This window comes from Columba livia, chromosome 11 (assembly GCF_036013475.1).
Source record: "Columba livia isolate bColLiv1 breed racing homer chromosome 11, bColLiv1.pat.W.v2, whole genome shotgun sequence".
Lineage (NCBI taxonomy): Eukaryota > Metazoa > Chordata > Aves > Columbiformes > Columbidae > Columba > Columba livia.
The window spans coordinates 85,738-97,965 of record NC_088612.1 but is presented as its reverse complement, the minus strand read 5'-3'; the positions used below and the strand labels follow the sequence as shown (position 1 = coordinate 97,965).

The window sequence follows — 12,228 nt, the reverse complement described above, 5'->3', positions numbered from 1 at the left end:
TAGCGTGCAAGGGGCGCGAGCGCCGTGAAGCCGCCCGTGTGGCCGAGCGTCCCGATCGCGGCGCTGAGCGTTAGACGGACTTGAGCCGCGTGCCGGAATGGTTTTGTTTTGGAGAGGGCGGGATAAACTTGGAGCACAACTTGTGAGGGCGGTACGTCGTGGGCAGGTTTTAGTATTGCCTGTGGAGTGCCGCTAGAAGCGTTCGTAGTTCTTGCTTGTCTCTGTTACAAGATGAGCCGTGTCGTCCTGCGTGACGCGTAACGGGAGGACGGCGCGGTAGCGGTGCTCTGCACAAGAGCCCGTTGGGGGGTATTTTAGCTCGCGGGAAAGGGATTGGGGAACCACCTGGTGGGAATGCGAGGAGAGCAGCCCTGGCGAAACCTGAGGAGCCGAGGCCGTTGTACAAATTGGACAAGGAAGGAAAGGCTGCGGGCAAAGCGCGGTGCTGCACCCGGCCGCCCCAACGCGGAACTCTAATGTGGAATTCCTGTGTTTCAGAGGGGGAGCTGTGACCGCCCCGTGCTCAGCAGACCCCCCAGCCCGGGTGGGGGGAGCAGCGCCGGAGCGGGAGACGCGGCTCCGTCCTCCGTCCCCAGCGTGCCGGGGGGCGGCTGCCGGCCTGTGGGACGTGGCTGCGGCTGTTCGGGGCGCTGCCCCCCCATTTTTGGGGCGCTCTGGTATGTACATAGGTAAATGGCGTTTTAAAGTAATGTGCTGCCCGCTGGGGCTGTTTTCCTTTTCTACCTTTTTTTTTTTGAGTGAATAAATTGGGGGACTCGGGGGGTGACGATGACGTTACTGGAGGAGCAGGCCGGTGAGAGATGGGGGCTTTCAGCCCCAAAATGCCTGAACAATCATGGGTGGGGTGTTTAGTGGTACTGTGGGGAGGAGAAATTTCTCCCTGTCCGTTGCAGAGAAAACAGAACAATCCCACATCAAAGCTGTCCTAGAGAAGTACTTGCTGTTTGTCATTCCGGTTCTAGAGCAGCCCGATGTGCTGTTAAAGGTTGTGGTGGTGCGGGTCAGGGATCCCCAGGCTGTGCCGAGACTGCAGGACGGCTGCTGGTGGAACAAAGTCAAGGACAACTTCTCAGAGTAAGAACCTCTCTATTTGTTCTCCTCGGGACACATCCCTTTGCCTCTGGACCCCTCACAAGCTCACTCGCCACCTTGTTCCTTCAAAAAACCCGTTTCCTCCCAGTTCCTCTGCGATTACCCTGCCTGCCTTTGGGTCCCTGCAGGCTCATTGGTGGCATCACGGTGCCTGTTTGACCTTTTGCCCCGTTAAATTCCCCTCTTTTCTCTCTTCCCCTCAAAACTTCCCCAGTTGCTCTTGTCACATCCCAGAGGCCTCATTTTCCCCTCTTGTCTCCTCTCAGGACCCCCCATCTGTTGGCCCCTGTCGAGGGTTTAGATTGCGGGGTGACAGTAAAACCCTGGCAGATGTATTGTTAACCCCGTCTCCCCCCCACTTCCCCCTTTTGCCCCTCCCTCTCCCCCCTTCCCACTCAGGACAGGCGATCCGGAGGGAAAGAAGGACAGAGAGAAGAGAGTTGGAAAAACTGACAATGTTTTACTAATGCTATATTAAGAGCAGAGAAAATAATACAAAACCAATCCTGAAAGTCTCAGCAACTGCAGAGCCAGCACCTGAAGTCCTGGACTGGACTCTGCAGCCAACCGGAGCTGGATTCAGTCTCTCAGCAGGCCTCAGTTTGCAGGGACGACTAGCAAGGTCCTCTCCTAATGTCACCATAAGCAGAAGGGACGAAAAGGGGCAAAGAGGACAAGATCCTCATGATCTGCCACTTCTATATGAAGTATTCATGTGAAGGGGATGTTATACACGGTTGGTCAGTTTGTTGGTCACCTGTTTCTTGTTGCTCCTCTTGCAAGATGTGAATCTGTCCTTATCAACAAGTAAGCATTCCATTGCAGTGTTTATCAAAACATGTATGTATCTGGTTCTCCAGGAAAAGGCAGCTAATATGAAGCTTCAGCTGACAGGCAAATTCACTGAAAGAGAAACTTGTTTTTTAATGAAACCAGGACAGCCCCCTCCCCAATCCCCTCAGGACTCCTCTGATTCCCATCTGCTCCTCTCAGGACAGCTGAGCTTGTCTTTTGGGGCCCCTGAGAGCCCCCATTTACCTTCTTTTACCTACCTTTGTTGTTGTTCCCAGCCTATCCTGGTGTTTTCCATCCTTCAGGACTTACTTATTACTGTTGTGAGAGTCCGAGAGAAAAGGAGGAGTGTCTGTGACTTACAACTGTCGTTGTTGATCTACAGTGTTTTAGAGACGGATTCTTGCAGGATCTATTTCTGGTTCGTCCTTCACTCCTCCCCAGACCGCAGCGCTGGTCCGAGTTCCCCAGCACACGTGTGTGTGTCCAGCCGGGTACGCTGGGGGAGCGCGTCAGGGCGGGCAGACGGCTGAATGGACGCGCTGTCAGCGACTGCGGAACGAGCTGGGGCTGCTTTGACCGTGTCCAGCCTTGTGCCTGTGGTTTGTTTTCACTTGCAGGCTGAAACAGCAGTTTCCTTAATTAAAAACACCCCAACATGTCCCCCGGCCCCCAACAAAAATAACGCCAAAAATGCCACTGAAAGAAACACAGGGAGTTTTTAAAAAATTTCCTTTAGCTTTCTCCCCCCTCCACCCCTACCCTGCTGCGTTCAGTGCAGTGAATGACCGTGAGGAGATGGCTGTGGATCTGGCTGTTGAAGGGTGTGTGAAGGAGAAGGAGGTGTGTGTAGAGCAGGATTGGTGGTGGAGGTGAGTGCAGCTGGTTTGGGTGTGGGGCTGTAAATTCTTTTTGGAGGCTTCCTAGTTTCTGGTGTCACCTGCGGGGTGAAGTGTGACTCTGTGCAGGTTTGAAAGGTGCAACGTGCAGAGCTCCCTCATTTGCCACCAGATCTCCCAATCACAGAGACAGCGTCGCTGTGCAGCTGCTAAGGACAGCGCGTCTCGTGCAGAAGAGCATCCTTTGTGCTCCGTGTGCGTGTTCCTCCTTTGAAATGAAGTTGGGCCGCCCGGTGTTCCACGTTACGTGTGGTACCTGCTGGGCTGAGTCTCCTCCCCGCGCTCCGGTCGGTTCCGGCGCGCTGCCGCAGCCCCGGCAGCACCGCGGCGTTCGCTGGACGCGTTGTTGGCGGAGCCGGCACCGACAATCTTGACACGTCGAGGCGCTGCGGTGGGTTTGCCTGGAAATTCCAAGGTAATTCCAAGGCAGACAGTAATAATCCCCAATTTATGTAGTAAAATTTAAAAGAGTGGAATATAAATGCTGGAGCACTAATTGGAAGTAATACCTGTAGAGAAAAAACCTTCTAGTTTATAATAAAAAATAATGTGTGCTAGTTAATCCGCCTGGTAGTAATGTAATGATAAAAATGTTAAAGTGTAAATAAATGGAATTATTTAGGCATGAGCAAGAAGTAAATTTAATTTCAGCTATTACTTGGTGAACTAGGCAGCAGTTGTTCCCAATCTGAATGCTAGTTTAAAAAACACATTGTTTGGAATTCCTTTTAACTGATAAAGGCAGAAAACTAATGTGGAGTCATTGGTAGCTTCATTTGAACAATCGTTATGAAATAAACCGCAGACACGAATGACTGCATAGGAAACAAAGTGAGGAAGCTTTACATTTTAAACAGCATTGGAAAGTGATCGGGAGTGTTTAGTATTTAAATTATAACAGACCCACGAGATGGGAGGCAACAAAGCTCAGAACCAAACAGAGTCAAAACGTTACATTTCTTTTTTTAAAGAGAAGTATAAAGGAACCACGAAGTAGTGGCTGTTTATAAACAGAGGTATTAAAAAGTTCCCAGGCAGTAATGATTCCCAACAGAACACTAAAAGATACTTAGATGTAAAATAATATTAGAAAACAGTTATGACAGTCTGAGTTTAACCACAGCTTTTTTGGGGTTGTGCAAAAACATGACCGCTATTAATTACCTCTGAGTTAAAATAAAAAGACATCAAACTAGATGTGATTAACAACAGCTAATTTTAATTTTTCAGTGTGCTATCCAGTCCGGCTTCTCCCTCCAAGGGCGTGGTCTGAGAAAGCCACACCCCCAACTCCCCCCCCGTCCAAGCTCCGCCCCTGCCAGTCTGTGCCCTCCCCGAGGCGCGTGTCCCTTACAGACCCCTCCCAGCAGCATAATGCATCGAAGCCCCGCCCGCGGCTCCACCCCTAAACTCAGCCCCTGCTAAACCACGCCCCCTCAGAGCACGTGCTGTACAGAGCCCACCCTACTCTCGGCTCCACCCCTCCCTTCCTAAGCTACGCCCTCTTTGGGCGTGTCCTTCTCCCTACCCCAAGCGGCTCCTCCTATGGGGGTGTGACACACGGAGGCCCCACCCCCTGCCCAGTTCCCCCAGGTGGGCCTCCCAATGGGCGTGTCCTCCCAGTCCACGCCCCTCAGCACGGATCCCACCCCCGTGGGTGGGGCTACACCCAGCTGCGCGCTCGGCCCCCCCCCACCCATACGTGACCCTAAGTAACCCCATGGCAGCCCTATGGCTGCCCCACAGGTACTGCTACAGCAGCCCTGCTCCTGCCCCGCAAGAGCTCCAGACACGCCTCTGCAGAGCCCCCACAGCAGCCACTTCAGTGCCCCACAGCTATCACCGCAGCCGCCCCATCGCGCCCCACGGCCGCCGCTGCGGGACCCCTGGAGCCCCCGGCCCCACACCCGCCTCGCAGCCCCACAGCGCGCGGTCTCGCGGCCGCGGTGCCGGTGAAGCCACGTGCCGGCCGCGGCCGGAGGAGCCGCCGGTTTTCCACCCCCACACCCCCCGATCGCTGCTGCCGCGGCCGGAGGAGCCGCCGGTTTTCCACCCCCACACCCCCCGATCGCTGCTGCCGCGGCCGGAGGAGCCGCCGGTTTTGCCCCCACATCCCCCGATCGCTGCTGCTGCCGCGGCCGAAGGAGCCGCCGGTTTCCCCCCCACATCCCCCGATCGCTGCTGCTGCCGCGGCCGGAGGAGCCGCCGGTTTCCCCCCCACACCCCCCGATCGCTGCTGCCGCGGCCGGAGGAGCCGCCGGTTTTCCGCCCAGCCCCGACTCTCCTCCGTCCTCCTCAATCGCCGCTGCATGCCGCCACGATGTCTTCTCTTCCGCCATCTTGTTTCCCCTTTCTGCTCTCATTCGCTATTTTATACCGAGGGAGGGAGGAGGCGCTCGCTGATTGGCTGACAGTGTCAGCCTCGGAAGTCGTCCATTGGCTCATCCCCACGAGGGGTTCTCCGAGGGGGTGGGACAAAGGCGCTGATTGGTCACCGTGTCGCTGAGGGGAGGAAGGCACTGATTGGTCACTTTCCGCCGAAGTTCGCCCTCCCAGTAACAGGCGCTGATTCGCTAGCGCCCCTGAGGTAGAAAAGGCGCTGATTGGTCGGCGTTTTCTCGCCGACGTTAGCCCACAGCAACGAAGCACTGATTGGGCAGCGCGGCTGACGGGGCGGCTCGGCCATTGGCAGGAGGGCGGGCGGGGGGCGGGACCGGGCGGGACAACGAGGTAATAAATGGGGCGGCGCAGAACGCGCGCAGGACCAGAAAGGCGGAGGCGGCAGCGGCAGCGGCAGCTCATCGGCCCCCCCCCCCCCCCCCCCCCCCTCCCCCGCGGCGGGAAACCGGAGAACGGCAGGAACGGCGGCCGGAATCAGTTAACGGGGCGGGTCAGGGCGGTAATTATCGTGCGGGTGTTAATTGGGGCTCGGCGGGTTAATGCGTGACCGGCGGGCTGGGGTGTATCTGGGGGTTTTGATCGGAACTGGGGTTTTAAAGCCGCGGGTTTGGGGGGGGGGGGGGGCGATTAAGGCTCCCGGAGCCGCTTTAGCGGCTTAAATCGTTGTGTTGAACGCGGGAGGAGCCGGTTCGGGGCTTTTCTCAGCAAGCGGGGCTGGTTTGGGTCTAATTCGGCTTTTAAAAGATGTTTTTACGTAATTTTTGGGTGCCGATTTGTGCCAGAAGGCGCCTTTGAAACCTGTTTATTGAGGGTTTATCAGGAGAGTTAAAGTTTAAAGCTCGGGGAGATTTGGGGCTTTTCCCCGGGATTTTGAGTCCAAATCGGTTTTTTTAGAGCCCTTATTTATTTAAATTGTTATGTTTAAAGGGTTTATTTGAGGTTTTATTTGGAACATTTTGGGCGGGTTTGAGGCTCCTAAGATTTAATTGTTGGTTTATTATTTGATTTATTATTTCACTGCGTTTTGGGGCTCCTGAAGACGCTGAGTTGTTTCAATTATTTAGTGCTGTGAGGAGCCGTTTTGGGGCCGTTGGGGTCTAAATCGGCTTTTTGAAAGGTTTATTTAACGCGTTTAAAGTTTGAGGGGCCGATTTGCGACTTTAAAGCTTTTTGAATCTACTTATTGATAAGAATTTATACAATAGATTAATATTTAAAGCCCGGGGGGAGATTTGGGGCTGTTTCCCAGGATTGCGAGTCCAAATGCGTTTTTTTCTGTTAACCGCTTATTAATTTAAATTATTATATTTAAACGGGGCTTTTTGAGGTTTTATGAGGGTTTTTTTTAGCATTTTGGGCGGTTCTGAGGCTCCTAAAGCCGCTTAATTGTTTAAATTATTAATTGTTAAAATAATGTAAGTAGTTGTTGAAATAAGTGTGTAAGTTATTGTATTTAAAGCCGGGAGGGGCATTTCGTTGCTTTTTGGGGGGTTTTAGGGCTGAATTCACTTCATTGAACGTGTCTAGAGCTGGGGGTCCCAGATCTGGTGCTGATTTGGCCCCAAAAAAAGCTTTAAAAATCTATTTATTTATATAATTTACTGAATTAATATTTAAGCGGGAACATGTTCGGCTTTTTTAACCCGCCGCCATTTTGTCTCCCCCGTCCCGCTCTCCCTCACGCTGAGGGGGCCGAGGAGACGCTCGCTGATTGGCCGGTGCCATCTGGCGGGAAAGCCTCCCCCGGCTCAGCCCCGCTCGGCTGTCTCCGAGGGAGAGAAAGGCGCTGATTGGTCGCTGCCTCTGAGGAGAGAAAGGCGCTGATTGGTCGCCGCCTCCCTAAACCCACGTAATTGTTTACATTCCATTTTAAAATTTATTTCTATATTTTAATTTAATTTAACTTATTTTTAATTTAATTTAAATTTAAATTATTAAAGTTAATTTTAATTTAATAGTAAATATATAGACTAAATCAGTATAGCAATATGCTACTATAAACGATATAATATGATGAATAGTAGAAATATATAATATATAATCTGATATAATTAACTGATCAACTAATACTCATTGATATTATGTAATGAAATTTATAATTAATATATAATGGCATAATGATATCTATAATATACTATTGTAATGATATTCATTAAATATTAATATATATTATATATATTATGTATAATTACTATGTAATGTATCTAATCTATTTTTACATATATATCTTATTATATAAAGCTGTGAGGGACCATATTTGGGCGGGATTTTGAGATTTTTAAGGCTGTTTGGTCTCAAATTCAATTTACTTCATTTTGGGGCTGTTTTTAGGATAATTTGTGCTCAAAGAAGCTTTCAAGATCCATTTTTTTGGCAGTTAATTTGCTCACTCGGTTAATGTTGAAGCGGGGGGATTTGGGGCTGTTTCCCAGGACTGTGACACAAATAACGGCCCTTTCCTTCCCTTCCCCACTGCAGCTCCTGCGCAGAGAACAGCGAAGGCAGCCTGGCCACGCCCCCTCCGGCTGACCGCGCCCCCCCCTCCGGCTGACCGCGCGTGCCCCCCCCCCCCTGCAACTCGGCTGACCGCGTGGCCCCCCCAACTCCAGCTGACTGTGTCCCCCTGCCCCCCGGCTGATCCCGTGCCCCCCCACTGCACTCCTGCTGACTGTGCGCCCCCCCCACCTCCTCCGGCTGGCCACATCTCCACTGCACACCATGGCGGGGAAGGGGCGGGGGGGGGGATCACAAGGGTCTATGGGGCGGTGTGGGGGTCAGGGTGGCTGTGGGGTCAATGGGGTTGTTGTGGGGTGAAACACCCCTGAAGAGGCTGAACACCCTGCAGGTGGGTGACCCACACAGTGCCCCACAGTGCCCCATAGCACCTCCATTCTGCCCTACGGATCCACAACACTGCCCCACAGCACCCTATAGCTCCTGCTTGCTATCCCACAGCACCCCATGGCTTCTCCACTCTGCCCCATATGTCTACAGCAGTGCCACAGAGTACCTCATATGTCTTCCACTCTGCCCCATAGCACCCTATAGCTCCTGTACTCTGCCCCACAGATCCACAGTGCTGTCCCACAGCACCCTATAGCTCATCTGGCCTATAGACCCACTGTACTGCCCTACAATGCCCCATGGCTCCTACACTCTGCCCCATAGACCCACAACACTGCCTCACAACACCCCATTGCTCCTGCACTCTGCCCCATGGATGCCCAGTACTGCCCCACAGCACCATATAGGTCCTGTACTCTGCCCCATATATCCACAGGAGTGCCCTGCAGCACCCCATGGCTCCTGCACTCTGCCCCATGGATGCCCAGTACTGCCCAACAGCACCATATAGGTCCTGTACTCTGCCCCATACATCCACAGGAGTGCCCCCCAGCACCCTATGGCTCCTGCATTCTGACCCATGGTGGATGCCCAGTACTGCCCCACAGCACCATATAGGTCCTGTACTCTGCCCCATACATCCACAGGAGTGCCCCCCAGCACCCTATGGCTCCTGCATTCTGACCCATGGTGGATGCCCAGTACTGCCCCACAGCACCATATAGGTCCTGTACTCTGCCCCATACATCCAGAGGAGTGCCCCCCAGCACCCCATGGCTCCTGCACTCTGCCCCATGGATGCCCAGTACTGCCCCACAGCACCGTATAGCTCCTCTACTCTGCCCCATACATCCACAGGAGTGCCCCCCAGCACCCCATAGTGACTCTACTCTTCCCCATAGACCCACAGTGCTGCCGCACAGGACTCTACTCTGCCCCTTAGACCCAGAGAGCTGCCCCACAGCAGCCTGTAGGTGCTGCGTTCTGCCCCATTGGTGCAAAGTGCTGCCCCACTGCGCCCCACACCTCTGTCCACCTGACCACCCTTCCCTCCTGACTGCGCCTGCACTGCCCACTATGGGTGGGTCACAAGGGTCTATGGGGCGGTGTGGGGGTCAGGGGGGCTGTGGGGTCAATGGGGTTGTGGTGTGAAACACCCCTGAAGAGGCTAAACCCCCTACAGGTGAGTGACCCACACAGTGACCCACAGCAGCCCATAGCCCCTCTGCCCTATAGAGTCACTGCACCCCATAGCTGCTTTTACTCTGCACCATAAATGGACAGCAGTGCTCCACAGCACCCTATATCTCCACTGTGCCCCATAGACACACAGTGCTGTCCCACAGCACCCCATATCTTGTTCACTCTGCCCTATAGACCCACAGTGTAACCCTACAGCACCCCATAGTTCCTCTGCCCTATAGATTAACAGCACTGTCCCAGAAAACACCATAGCTTCTTCCCACTAGCCCATAGGCCAGCAATTCTGCCCTACAGCGCACTAGCTCCTGCACCCTATCCCATAGACCCACAGCAGTGGCCCACAGATCCAGTCTGCCCTATACAGCCACAGCACTGCTCTGCAGCACCATATACTTCCAGCACTCTGGCCCATTGATATGTAGCACCCCACAGCTGCTGCATTCTGCCCATAGATCGAGATTCCTGGGTCCCCTCACCCCACCAGCTGTCCTGGGTTGCGATGCTGCACGGGGCCCTGTGCACAACAAAATGAGGACAGCATGGCTGCTGGGCGCCACCCTGCTTGGAATCCGAGATGGCTGGGGGGGGAGGGCTGGCAGCCATGCTGGCACTGCCGGAGGGGCTGTTGGTCTGCGCCGTGCTCAGGCGGCAGTTCCCGGCTGTATCGGCTGCTCCTGTGGCCCTGCACCCCGCCCATGGGAACAAGGTGGCTGCCCTGATGGGCGTGGCCATCTCGGCTGCTGTGTCCCTGCTGGTGGGCGGGGCCATGGCTGTCATGGCTGCCAAGCCTGTGCTGGAAGGGTGGGGCTGAGGTGGGCGGGGCCTGCCTAGGGCGGCCATTCTGGGGTGGGGCCCAAGGTGGGTGGTGGGGCCTGTGACTCTGTTTGCCCCTGACGGCCATCTTGGAAAAGGGCAGCGCTGTGCCGCTGCCATCCTGACGTTGCTCCCCCAGGGCCATGTTGGGGGATTTTTAACCTGGTTTTGGGGCCAATTCTCACCCAATAAAATTAAATAATGTAAAAAAACCTTAAGCATTTGGTTTCTTCCATTTCCAGTGAAGGATTTGGGGGTGGGGTTTAGGGTTGAGGGTGGGGCTGAAGGTGTGGGCAGGGCCACTGCCAACCCCACCTCCCTCCCAAGCTCTCCCCAATGTGCCTTCCCAAAGGGGTGTGCCCCAACCAGGCCCCACCCCCTTTCCAAGCACCTCACCCTCCCAGCTGGGCTCCTCCCCCTTGACCCACACTTCCACCCCCATTGGTGGGCTCCCTGCAGGGGGTGTGGCCTACAGACCTACAACTCCTTCCCCTCCCCTGCTGAGCCATGTACCCGACAGGGCATGACAGGGGCAGACAAAGCTCAAGAAAGACCAACAGAGCCAGGCAGGGCCTGAGAGAGCTGGAGAAAGTCCGACAGGGCCTGACAGGGCCCGAGAGAGTTTGACGGATCCTCACAGAGCCTGACAAAGCTTGGCAGAGCCCAACAGGACCCGTCAGGGCCTGACAAATCTTGTCAGTTCCCGATAGAGCCCCAATGTGTATGACAGAGCCCTGGGGGTCTCAACAGAGCCTGAGAAATCTTGACAGGGCTCAGCAGACCCCAACAGGTCTCAACAGGGCCCTACAGAGCCCATCAAAGCCTGACAGAGCCTGACAGACCCAAGAGGTCTCACAGGGCTTCACAAAAACCAACAGTGTCTGACAGAGCCCAACAGGAGTGCAGGTGCTGTCACTTCCAGTGAGGGTCCAGGTGATTTGATAAGGGTGGTGTGTGGGGCCTGGGGTGATTGACCCCTCCCCTTTCCCAGGGGATTGTGGGAAGGGGTGGGCGGGGCTCAGGGTATTTGAGCCCCAGTCCCCAGGTGGGGAGCTCATTCTGCTGCTGGGCTGCTTGGGTGCTGGTTCTCTGCTGCTCCTTTAGCAGTCGGCAGCTGTTGAGCTGTTTAAGCTACACGGGCAGATGTGTTTGGAGAAGTGGAGATGTCTGCTTGAGGTAGGACCTTCAGGAGCAGAGAAGTTTCAATAGCAGCTGTAGTTGAAAGTATGTTTCTAACTTTTTTTCTTCTATTGAATCAATTCCTGGTACTTGGTGTTTTCCCTAAATTCCTGATAGCAATGAAGATGGGGTGTTAATTCTTGGTTTGTATTGGTGTGTAACAAGTTGCTGATATAATTTCTCCTCCTAGGATGCTCAGGTTATCTACCAGGGGTTAGGATGAGCATCTCGTATCTGTAGGTGGAGTTTTAGCATTTCTGAAGGAAGCAGCAGGACCATAAGGCAGAGTGTCTTTCAAGCTACGGGGTGGCTCATGGCCTCCCTGATCACCCACAGAACAGTGTGTTGTCCACAGAACCTTTGCAGTGTGCGGTGGACCCTGGTAGATCATTCAAATGTAACTCCCAGAACTCCATCAAGGCGAGGAATAGCGAGGGAACTAGTATGGACAACCATGATCTGAGTGCTCATTATTGTGTATGTGTTTTTGTATTGTGGGTGATGAAGGGGAAAGTGGCAACTTTCTGGTATGTCCCAAGCAATACAGTTTTTTGCTTCTCGCCGTCGTAGGCGTCACCAGCGCTGAGGGTTTGTGACCGCGCCAGCGGCAGGACACGCCGACCGGACCGCCCTGGAACTCAGCAGGAGGTGGGTGTTGTGGACGGGGTCGGCGTTTGCCCCGCGGCGCCGTGTGCCGGCGTGGCTTAGCGAGCGCGTGCTTTCTCGTGCTCCTGCAGGCGCTGAAGAGGAACCCGGCGACGCGGGAAGACGGCCGTTGGCGCACGCGGCGTTTTCCTCTGCCGAAGATGGGTTCGGTCCCTCGGCCCTCTGAAAGCTAAGTGGAGGCGCGAGGGCTGGGAAGGGGCCGGGAATGGCAGGGACGGGGGGTTTAGCTCTGCTAAGGGCAAGGGCCGTCCAGGAACCGCGCCCTTGGCGTGGGTCAAGGGCCCGGGGACCTTTACCGTGCGATGCCAGCGTGTGCCGG

The 12,228-nt window shown here is 54.4% G+C and overlaps 1 long non-coding RNA gene across 1 annotated transcript; it reads left to right on the top strand.

The window, feature by feature from the left end:
- Window positions 1-5,613: 5,613 nt before the first annotated feature.
- Window positions 5,614-10,282, top strand: LOC135580542 (uncharacterized). Its single transcript, XR_010475305.1, has 2 exons — window positions 5,614-7,053; window positions 7,683-10,282. It is a non-coding gene; the product is annotated as an uncharacterized LOC135580542 (long non-coding RNA).
- The last annotated feature ends 1,946 nt before the right edge of the window (window positions 10,283-12,228 follow it).